Here is an 11,303-nt window from a genome sequence, read left to right as displayed (position 1 = left end):
GCTGGCAAAGTCCACGAGGTGGCAAGCATCACCCCCACAAATCCTTTACGTGTGGGAAACATGAGAAACAGCAGTCAATCGTCAAGAAGAACATATACTGATCTCGGGATGCCAATCCTTTTAGTGTTCCGAGAGGCTGTCAAAGCCAACTACATCAAGCCTTTGGAAGTAAGGCCACCTCCCAACCCATTACCAAGGAATTACAGAGCAGATGAATACTGTGAGTACCATCAGGGTCACGGGCACAAGACTGAAGCGTCCTGGACGCTTAAGAACCGTATCCAAGACCTGGTGGACAACGGTTCCATTATTCCAAGAAGTAAGCCAATCATTAGCACTAATCCCTTACCAAACCACGGGGTAAATGCTATTGTTTGTGACCAGGAATTGATCGATCCTTTCGAGCTATTCCTAGAAATGAATGACATCTGTGTCCTGGATTTTAATGACCTAACTGAAGAGCTCGACGCTATAACCAGGAGCGGAAGACAATATGAACCATTAGTCTTGGACAAAGTCCAAAATAAACCCTACTAGAGGGCAAAGGAGCCAAAGGAGGACCCGGTACTTTCACAGTTAAAAAAGACACAGGCTAGGGTATCGATTTGGGAACTCTTGGCATCATCCTTTCCTCATCGCCAAGCTCTTTGCAAGGCTTTGAGTCAACTTCAAACATCGGTGGAGGTTAGCCCTGAAGTGTTGGTATCTACCCTCACCCAATCATCAAAAATACAAAGCATCGGGTTTTCTGACGAGGACTTGCCTAAATAAGGAGGCAGTCACAATGATGCCCTTTACGTCACTGTGCAGAATAGAGACAAAACTGTGCCCATGGTTCTCATTAATAATGGGTCAGCACTGAATGTTTGCCCACTGAGGGTAGCCAGCTGTCTGGGGTTGGAGGAGACAGATTTCATTCCATCAGACCAGATAGTAAAAGCATATGACAGCACCTGGAGGGAAGTATTGGGGGTCGCTACACTGAAATTGGCAATTGGGCCAGCCATAATGGAGGTACCATTCCAGGTAATTGACGTACCCACAAGTTTCAACCTGCTTCTGGGACGGCCATGGATACACCACACCAAGGCAGTACCTTCCTCTTCGCACCAAAAGGTCAAATTCCCCTACGAGGGTAAAATTATAACGGTTCGAGGGGATGATTACAGTCAGCTGAAGAAAACAAAGGGTCAGCCTCTCTTTGAGGTCAATCCTGAAACTGCCAACCTACCCCTCTCGGGATTTCAGTATGACACTGTGCAGTTCATAGAAGGAAAGACTGCAAACTCTCGAATTCTCTTTGATTTCGGGACACTGCAAATAAACTGCATAGTGCCTTTAATGCTGAAAATGTCCTATCTGCCAGGAATGATTATCGCCAGGTCCTGAAAGACCTACCCCGCACTGCAAGCCTGGGAGTGTCCGGTGAATGAAGGGACCTATGGACTGGGTTACGAGCCCACTGACGAAGACCGTGCTGAGAGAACTAGAAGGGGAAGGAAGGAGAGTATACAGATGCGGCCTTACCTCTTGACTTTGAATGGTTACTTCTATAAACCGGGAGAAACGATTCCTTATCGTGGCTTCCAAGAACCATTCCGCTGCCCGACTGCTAAGAAGATGCTGCCTGGTTTAGAAATATTTTCTGATGTCTGGGGCAACAAGCCCGAAATAATAACTGAACTGGAAGTGAAAGACTTCATGCAGCCTAGTCTCATTGATGAGGTTGCAGTCATTACAGGAAATGATGGGAATCAAGACCTGCTCAACCTGATCAAGCCGAACGAAGGGCCTCTCACCAACTGGTACGCCGAGGAGGATCACGCTGTTGATAAACCCCCTCCCGAGTCAAACCTAGTGCCAAAGTCTGTAATCGAGTCATGTACTAAGTCTGAGTCTGAAACCGAGTCAGAGTCTAGTTCAAATTCTGAGTCGTCTGCGTCGGATCTAGAAGATCCAAATTTCAAATTTGATGTAATTATTGAAGACGATTCCGTCATAATCAATAAAGGCTTGCAAATTCTTGACTACCCTGCATGTCTATCTTTCCAAGCATTTCCAAGCAAAAATAATCAAATAAATGAAATAAAAAATGAAAAGGAAAAAATAATGATTGGCAAAGAAGAAAATGAACATACATACATTGCATCTGACTGTATGAACAGGGAACAGGTTAGTGAATGTTTGAAAAAGTTTGCTGATTGTTTCATGTGGAAGGCAAGTGACATCACGGGAATTGACCCAGCAATAGTGGTGCACAAGATTCCAGTATATCCCGAGGCTAAGCCGGTAAAACAGAAGCTAAGAAGGCTAAAAACAGAATGGTCCTTGAAAATCAAGGAGGAAGTGGCCAAGCAACTGGAAAATAAGTTCATAGAACCCATTGCCTACCCGACGTGGCTAGCAAACATAGTGCTGGTTCCTAAGAAGGATGAAAAAGTCAGAATGTGTGTGGATTATCGGGATTTGAATAAAGCATGTCCGAAGGACGACTTCCCCCTGCCACATATTGACTTGCTGGTAGACCGAATGGCTGGACAGGAGATGGTCTCCTTGACCGATCTCGCTGTCGGATACAATCAAATAATGATGCATTTGCCAGACAAAGAGAAGACGACATTCATCACGGAGTGGGGAACCTACTGCTACAGGGTCATGCCTTTTGGGCTCAAAAATGCCGGGGCAACCTATCAAAGAATGGCAACGACCATCTTCCATGACATGATTCACAAAGAAGTAGAAGTGTACGTGGACGATATGGTTGTTAAACAAAAAACAACTGAAGAACACACAACAGCACTTGAGAAGTTCTTCCTTAGACTTCGAAAGTACAATTTAAAGCTCAACCCGGCAAAATGTCTGTTTGGAGCTACATCCGGAGTATTTCTGGGGCATATGGTCAGTCAGAAGGGCATAGAGATTGACCCTTCAAAAGCCAAAGCCATTCTGGAAATGCCAGCACCAAAGATGAAAAAAGAAGTTCGGGGTTTCCTGGGAAGGCTACAGTACATTAACCGGTTCATTAATCAATTGGCCGATACTTGTGGTCCGATTTTCAAATTACTCAGAAAAGGAGTAGCCGTCAAATGGAATGAGGATTATCAGAAAGCTTTCGACCAAGTCAAGCAATATCTGTTATCCCCGCCAGTTTTACAGCCACCAAGGCTAGGAAAGCCTTTGCTATTGTACCTATCAGTGACAGAAGAAGCGATGGGTGCAATGTTAGCTCAACAAGCAGAAGATACAAGGGTAGAAAATGCCGTGTATTACCTCAGCAAAAGGATGCTGGAATATGAGTTAAAATACAATAAGATAGAGAAGTTGTGTTTGGCTCTAGTCTGGGCCTATACAAAGCTGCAGCACTACCTCTCGTCTTACACCACATACGTCATTTCTGAATCGAACCCCTTGAAATTCCTTATGGAGAGGCCGGTTCTTGACTGTAAGATGGCTAAATGGGTGTCGGTGCTCGCGGCCTATGATTTAAAATTTGTACAATGAAAGGCAGTGAAAGGCGGAGCCTTGGCTGATCAATTAGCAGAATTACCGGTCGAAGACCAAATGCTAGAGGTAGAATTTCCTGATGAAGACTTATTGAGCATGGAAAGTGAGGCCTGGGAAATGTACTTCGATGGAGCTTCAAACTACCATGGAAATGGGGTTGGAGTCGTATTCAAAACTCCTTGTGGAGAATACGTCCCAATCGCAGTCAAATTAGATTTCGACTGCACCAACAACGAAGCCGAGTATGAAGCTTGTATAAAGGGGTTAGAAGCAGCCCTGGAAAAAGAGATTGTGAATACCCAAATTTTGAGGCTCAAAGAGCCAGTTTTCCCGGACTGCAAACAGTCCGGCCAGGCCGGAGGCCATTCGGAAAGTTCACTGGAAGTATGCCAATATGGTACTTGAAACGTCCGGAAAATTACGAGGATCGCGAAACTGGTCCCGGAATATTTTTTAGAGGTTCGGAACTCCCGGAAAAACCTCCGGAACGAAAAAATCAGTAGAACCACCGGCCTCGGTGGCTCGCGGCCCAAACCGCCGAGCTTCGGCGGCCCGAGCCGTCGAGATCCGGCGGTGGGGTCGCCGACCTCGGCGGCCCAGGCCGCCGAAACAGTCCGATTTCGCCTATAAATACGGCCCCGGTGTGACCTTTCAACTCACTCAGTCTGTGTTGACGGACGCTCCTTCTCCCCTACGCTCCTTGCGATTCTTTACTGCTTTTCTGCATTTTAGTTTAGCTTTAATTGCTTTCTTGCTTTGTTAAGTGGTCACTAAGTTTGAATTAATTAATATTCCCTTAACGAGGAGCTTAACCTGGAGTTAAGAAGTGGCTGTCGATTAAATCAGGTACATGAACTAAACTCTGCCTATTTAATTTTAGCACTTCATGCATGTTTCTCTTCTACTCCTCCTAATTCTACAACTGCATAAATGCATTCATGTCATCATTAGGCAAATAAACTGCCTCAATTAAAAGATTTTAGGCTAAAAATGCCCGGTTAATTAATAATCATGGTATTAAAGCCTAAATTCGACAATATTGGCTTGAAGTACCTAGTTAATTAATAGCTATGGTATAATCGCCTTTATTTCAAACAGTCCAGCTTAAGTCCAATTAATCAATAATTGTGGCTAAAAAACTTTAATTAAACACGTTTTCTTGGCAACAAATTGCCTACATTGCGAATCGATTTATCACTTTTGGCAAACAGATTGCCTACAAGTAGATTAATCCTTTTTAGCGACAAATCGCTTAAATCGAATTTTGGCTAAAAAGCCTTCAAATAATTACTTTTGGCAAATAAATTGCCTTAAATCAATCAATTTTGGCGACAATCGCTCAATCATCAATTTTTGGTAATAAATTGCCTAAATCAATGTTTTGGCTTTAAAGCCTTCAAATAACCAATTTTGGCGAAGATCGCCTAAATCACATCAACTTTTGGCAACAATTGCCTAAATCAAACTTTTTTGCTAAAAGCCTTAAATCAACAATTTAGGCATCAAATGCCAAATCAAATCAATCAACTCTTTGGCAAAATGCCTAAACAAAAATGCACAAAGCATACACACACTCATGCATAAAGCATATCCATTCAAAGCCCTTTTAAAAAGGCTTATGAACTACGTTGACTTTGATCTTCCATTCAAACAGAAGTACGTAGGCACGTTCGGGATTTAACCCCGGGCGGCAAATCGAAATCACTTAAACTTTTTATTGGTCCAATTGCATCATTTACCCTACAAAGCATTCATTGTTTAGGCTAGTTCATCAGCATGACATAGTCTCGGGATCCACCTCGGGTTCGTAGATCATGCCTTAAACATTGGGATAATTAATCTAGTAATTAGGTTAATTAAAATTGGAGTCACTTAGGGTTTTTCCTAGTTTACCCTAAAATAATTAAACAAGGTGGCGACTCATACATTCACGTGCATTTCTGCCCTTAGTCACATGCATTCATATGCCTATGATATTTGGGGTAGGGGTTCACAGTTTGGCGACTTCACTGGGGACTATACTTATGTAATCTTTTTGCATAAAAGTGGACTACAATTGCTGTGTAAACTAACCAGCCCTTCTTTAGGGTTTTATTTTACTATGCGTTGTTTTGTAGGGTACCCTAACATTGAATCACGTATTCTTTCTTTAAGAATACGGGATAAGGAGAATTTGGACTTAATTGTACAATTTAATTAAATCATTTTAAATTGTTGATTTATTTGCACGATTGAGAATCCTTTTCTCCATTGCATAAAAAATGAATTTCAAATGAATTTCTTCTCTCTCTGTTCAAACTTCTGAGTTTGGATAGCAAGTAGCGCTGATCGGCAGGTCTCTTTGATTATGTCGACAGACAACCAAAGCGTCCTCCCTGTTATCGCAAACCATCCCTAATCCTTTTGGGGATGGCCCATGTGCATGCGTACTGTTGGACCCACGCGAAACTCTTTGTTTCACATGTGGTTAGGTATATCCATGCTCAAGGTTCAAGGGTCCCTTTATAAGCCTATTCTCTATTTGCGTCATAGCCTATAGAACCTATCCCTTAGGACTGTATGCACCCAATGATGTGAATCATATCATGAACAGATTATGACGTGATGTTGTGTGCATTCATGACATATCATCACATTAAGAGGAACACGAAACACCCTTTTTTTTAGTCATGCACAGTTGGACAAAGAGTCGATCTACCTTAGCTACCCACTATACCCTAATCCATCTACCTTTATCCTATCAGGTACCCCCTGTTCAAGTGCCAACATCAGTGCCAGCCACGCCCACAGTGCTATCACCGACCTCACCAGCTTCACCAGCTACACCAGTTTCACCTACAACTCTTACAACCTTACCTGCATCAATGGCATCACTCACCGACATCCAAACCCTCATCGAACAACTGGAGGCCAGAATGGAGGCCAGAATGAATGAGGCATTGGCTGCCCAAAGGACTGCCCTGATAGCTGAGCTGGGCAATGGTAATGGAAATGGGGCTTCGGCCGGGGGAAGTGGACCTGCTGCCTCCAATCAGGGTCCTGCTGCTGAACCTACAAACCCTGCCTTAAACCTAGATGACATGCCCTCCAAAACTGCTTCTGAGTTGGAAGCTCAGAGAATTAGAGAAAAACTAGAACTGCTGGAAAGGTCTGTTACTGCCCTTAAGACCCACAAGGAAGTGGTAGACATGGACTCCTTGTCCTTGTTCCCCGAAGCAAGACTGCCCACAAAATTCAAAATGCCCAACATGGACAAATTTGATGGAACCACTTATCCTAAGACTCATTTGAAAATGTATGTGGGTGCCCTTAACCCGTTTGGATTGAGCAGCGAGCTCCTTGCTCAGTTGTTCCAACAATCCCTAACCGGTGCTGCTTTAAGATGGTTTGTTAGCCTGGATCGGTCTAAGATGAAGACCTGGGAGGACATCTGCAATGCATTCAATTCCCAATATCACTATAATATGGAGGTGGATGTCACTCGAAGGGAACTAGAAACCACCAAGCAAAAGAACAATGAGCCCTTTTCCTCGTTCCTTACGATGTGGAGGGCCAAGGCCGCCCAAATGATTAATCGGCCTTTTGAGCAAGAACAAGTGGACATAATAATAAAAAACCTGCAGCCCGTCTACCAACAACAACTACGAACCCAGTATCTACCAACGTTTCAGTCGCTCATTGCCACTGCTACGAAAGTAGAAGATCTGATTCAAATGGATCAATTGAAAGAAGACTCAGGAACCTCCAAATATAAGAAACCTAGCCAACCGGGCAAAGTCCACGAAGTGGCAAGCATCACCCCCACCAACCCTTTACGTGTGGGGAATATGAGAAATGGCAATCAATCCAGAAGAACCTATACTGATCTCGGGATGCCAATCCTTGTAGTATTCCGAGAGGCTGTCAAAGCCAACTACATCAAGCCTTTGGAAGTAAGGCCGCCTCCCAATCCGTTACCAAGGAACTACAGGGCTGATGAATACTGTGAGTACCATCAGGGATATGGGCATAAGACTGAAGCATGCTGGACGCTCAAGAACCGCATCCAGGATCTGGTGGATAACAGTTCAATTATTCCCAGAAGTAAACCAAACATTAGCACTAACCCCTTACCAAATCATGGGGTAAATGCTATTGTTTCTGACCAGGAATTGATCGATCCTTTCGAGCTATTCCGGGAAATGAATAACATTTGTGTCCTGGATTTGAATGACCTAACTGAAGAGGTCGATGCCATAACCAGGAGCAGGAGGCAATATGAACCGTTAGTCTTGGACAAAGTCCAGAATAAGCCCTACCGGAGGGCAGAAGAGCTAAAGGAAGACCCAGTACTTGCACAGCTAAAAAAGACACAAGCTAGGGTATCAATTTGGGAACTTCTGGCATCATCCTTTCCTCATCGCCAAGCTCTTTGCAAGGCTTTGAGTCAACTTCAAACATCGATGGAGGTTAGCCCTGAAGTGCTGGTATCCACCCTCACCCAATCATCGAAGATGCAAAGCATCGGGTTCTCTGATGATGACTTACCCAAGGAGGGAGGCAGCCACAATAATGCCCTTTATGTCATCGTTCAGACCAGAGACAAAACTGTGCCCATGGTTCTCATTGATAATGGGTCAGCACTGAACGTCTGCCCACTAAGGGTAGCCAGCTGTCTAGGGCTAGAAGAAGCAGACTTCACTCCATCAGATCAGATAGTCAAAGCCTACGACAGCACTAGGAGGGAAGTATTGGGGGTTGCAACATTAAAATTGGCAATTGGGCCAGCCATAATGGAGGCACCATTCCAGGTAATTGATGTGCCTACTAGCTTCAACCTACTTCTAGGTCGACCCTGGATACATCATGCTAAGGCAGTACCCTCTTCCTTGCACCAAAAGGTCAAGTTTCCTCATGAGGATAAGGTTATCACTATCCAGGGGGATGACTACAGTCAGCTCAAAAAGCCAAAGGGCCAGCCTCTCTTTGAGGTCAACCCTGAAACTGCCAACCTACCCCTTTCAGGATTTCAATATGACACTGTGCAGTTTATAGAAGGAAAGACTGCAAACTCTCGAATTCTCTTTGATTTCGGGACAGTGCAAATAAACTGCATAGTGCCTTTAATGCTAAAAATGTCCTATCTACCAGGAATGGTTATGGCGAGGTCCGGAAAGACATACCCCGCACTGCAGGCTTGGGAGTGTCCGGTGAATGAAGGGACCTATGGACTGGGTTACGAGCCCACTGATGAAGACCGTGCTGAAAGAACTAGAAGGGGAAGGAAGGAGAGTATACAAATGCGGCCTTACCTTTTGACTCTGAATGGTTACTTCTGCAAACCGGGAGAAACGATTCCTTATCGTGGCTTTCAAGAACCATTTCGCTGCCCGACTGCTAAGAAGATGCTGCCTGGGTTAGAGATATTCTCGGATGTCTGGGGCAACAAGCCCGAAATAATAACTGAACTGGAAGCAGAAGACTTCATGCAGCCTAGTCTCTTTGACGAGGTTGCGGTTATCACAGGAAATGATGGGAATCAAGACCTGCTCAACTTGATCAAGCCGAACGAAGGACCTCTCACCAACTGGTACGCCGAGGAGGATCAGGCTGCTGATAAATCCCCTCCCGAGTCAAACCTAGTACCAAAGTCTGTAATCAAGTCCTGTACTGAGTCTGAGTCTGACCCCGAGTCTGAAACCGAGTCAGAGTCCAGTGCCAGTACTGAGTCGTCTATGTCGGATCTAGAAGATCCAGATTTCAAATTTGATGTAATTTTTGAAGACGATTCCGTCATAATCAATAAAGGCTTGCAAATTATTGACTACCCCACGTGTCTATCTTTCCAAGCATTTCCAAGCAAAAATAATCAAATAAATGAAATAAAAAATGAAAAGGAAAAAATAATAATTGGCAAAGAAGAAAATGAACATACATACATTGCATCTGATTGTATGAACAGGGAACAGGTTAGTGAATGTTTGAAAAAGTTTGCCGATTGCTTCATGTGGAAGGCAAGTGACATCACGGGAATTGACCCAGCAATAGTGGTGCACAAGATTCCAGTATACCCTGAGGCTAAGCCGGTAAAACAGAAGCTAAGAAGGCTGAAGACAGAATGGTTCTTGAAAATCAAGGAGGAAGTGGCCAAGCAACTGGAGAATAAATTCATAGAACCCATTGCCTACCCAACCTGGTTAGCAAACATTGTGCCGGTGCCGAAGAAAGATGGCAAAGTTAGAATGTGCGTGGACTACCGAGAGCTGAATAAAGCATGTCCGAAGGACGATTTTCCTCTGCCGTATATTGACTTGCTGGTGGACCAAATGGCTGGACACGAGATGTTCTCCTTGACCGATCTCGCTGTCGGATACAATCAAATAATGATGCATTTGCCAGACAAAGAGAAGATGGCATTCATCACGGAGTGGGGAACCTACTGCTACAGAGTCATGCCTTTTGGGCTCAAAAATGCCGGGGCATCCTATCAAAGAATGGCAATGACCATCTTCCATGACATGATTCACAAAGAAGTAGAAGTGTACGTGGACGATATGGTCGTTAAATCAAAAACAACTGAAAAACACACAACAGCACTTGAGAAGTTCTTCCTTAGACTTCGAAAGTATAATTTAAAGCTCAACCAGGCAAAATGTCTGTTTGGAGCTACGTCCGGAGTATTTCTGGGGCATATGGTCAGTCGGAAGGGCATAGAGATTGACCCTTCAAAAGCCAAAGCCATTCTGGAAATGCTAGCACCAAAGACGGAAAAAGAAGTTTGGGGTTTCCTGGGAAGGCTACAGTACATCAGCCGGTTCATCAACCAATTGGCCGATACTTGTGGTCCGATTTTCAAATTACTCAGGAAAGGAGTAGCCATCAAATGGAATGAGGATTGTCAGAAAGCTTTCGACCAAGTCAAGCAATATCTGTTATCTCCGCCGGTTTTACAGCCACCAAGGCTAGGAAAGCCTTTGCTATTGTACCTATCAGTGACAGAAGAAGCGATGGGTGCAATGCTAGCTCAACAAGAAGAAGATACAAGGATAGAAAATGCCGTGTATTACCTCAGCAAAAGGATGCTCGAATATGAGTTAAAATACAATAAGATAGAAAAGTTGTGTTTGGCTCTAGTCTGGGCCTGTACAAAGCTGTAGCACTACCTCTCGTCTTACACCACATATGTCATTTCTGAATCGAACCCCTTGAAATTCCTTATGGAGAGGCCGGTTCTTGACTGTAAGATGGCTAAGTGGGTGTCGGTGCTCGCAGCCTATGATTTAAAATTTGTACAGCGAAAGGCAGTAAAAGGCGGAGCCTTGGCTGATCAATTAGCGGAATTACCGGTCGAAGACCAAATGCCGGAGGTAGAATTTCCTGATGAAGACTTGTTGAGCTTGGAAAGTGAAATCTGGGAAATGTACTTCGATGGAGCTTCAAACTACCATGGTAATGGGGTTGGAGTTGTATTCAAAACTCCTTGTGGAGAATACATCCCAATCGCAGTCAAATTAGATTTCGACTGCACCAACAACAAAGCCGAGTATGAAGCTTACATAAAGGGGTTAGAAGCAGCCTTGGAAAAAGGAATAAAGATCCTCAAACTTATCGGAGATTCCAATCTAATAGTCTCCCAAGCTTTGAGAAAATGGAAAATTAAAGAAGAGCGTTTGGTTCCTTACCTACAACGCTTAGACGAATTGGCTTAGCAATTTGAGGATTTATCCTTCCGCTACTTGCCGCGAGCCAAAAATCAGTTTGCTGACGCTCTGGCTACTTTGGCCTCCATGGTTAACGTAGGGGGAGACCAAGTCATTCGA

Source organism: Jatropha curcas, chromosome 9 (assembly GCF_041381405.1).
Source record: "Jatropha curcas cultivar XTBG-Jc1 chromosome 9, XTBG_Jcur_1.0, whole genome shotgun sequence".
Lineage (NCBI taxonomy): Eukaryota > Viridiplantae > Streptophyta > Magnoliopsida > Malpighiales > Euphorbiaceae > Jatropha > Jatropha curcas.
Note: the sequence above shows the minus strand (reverse complement) of the source record.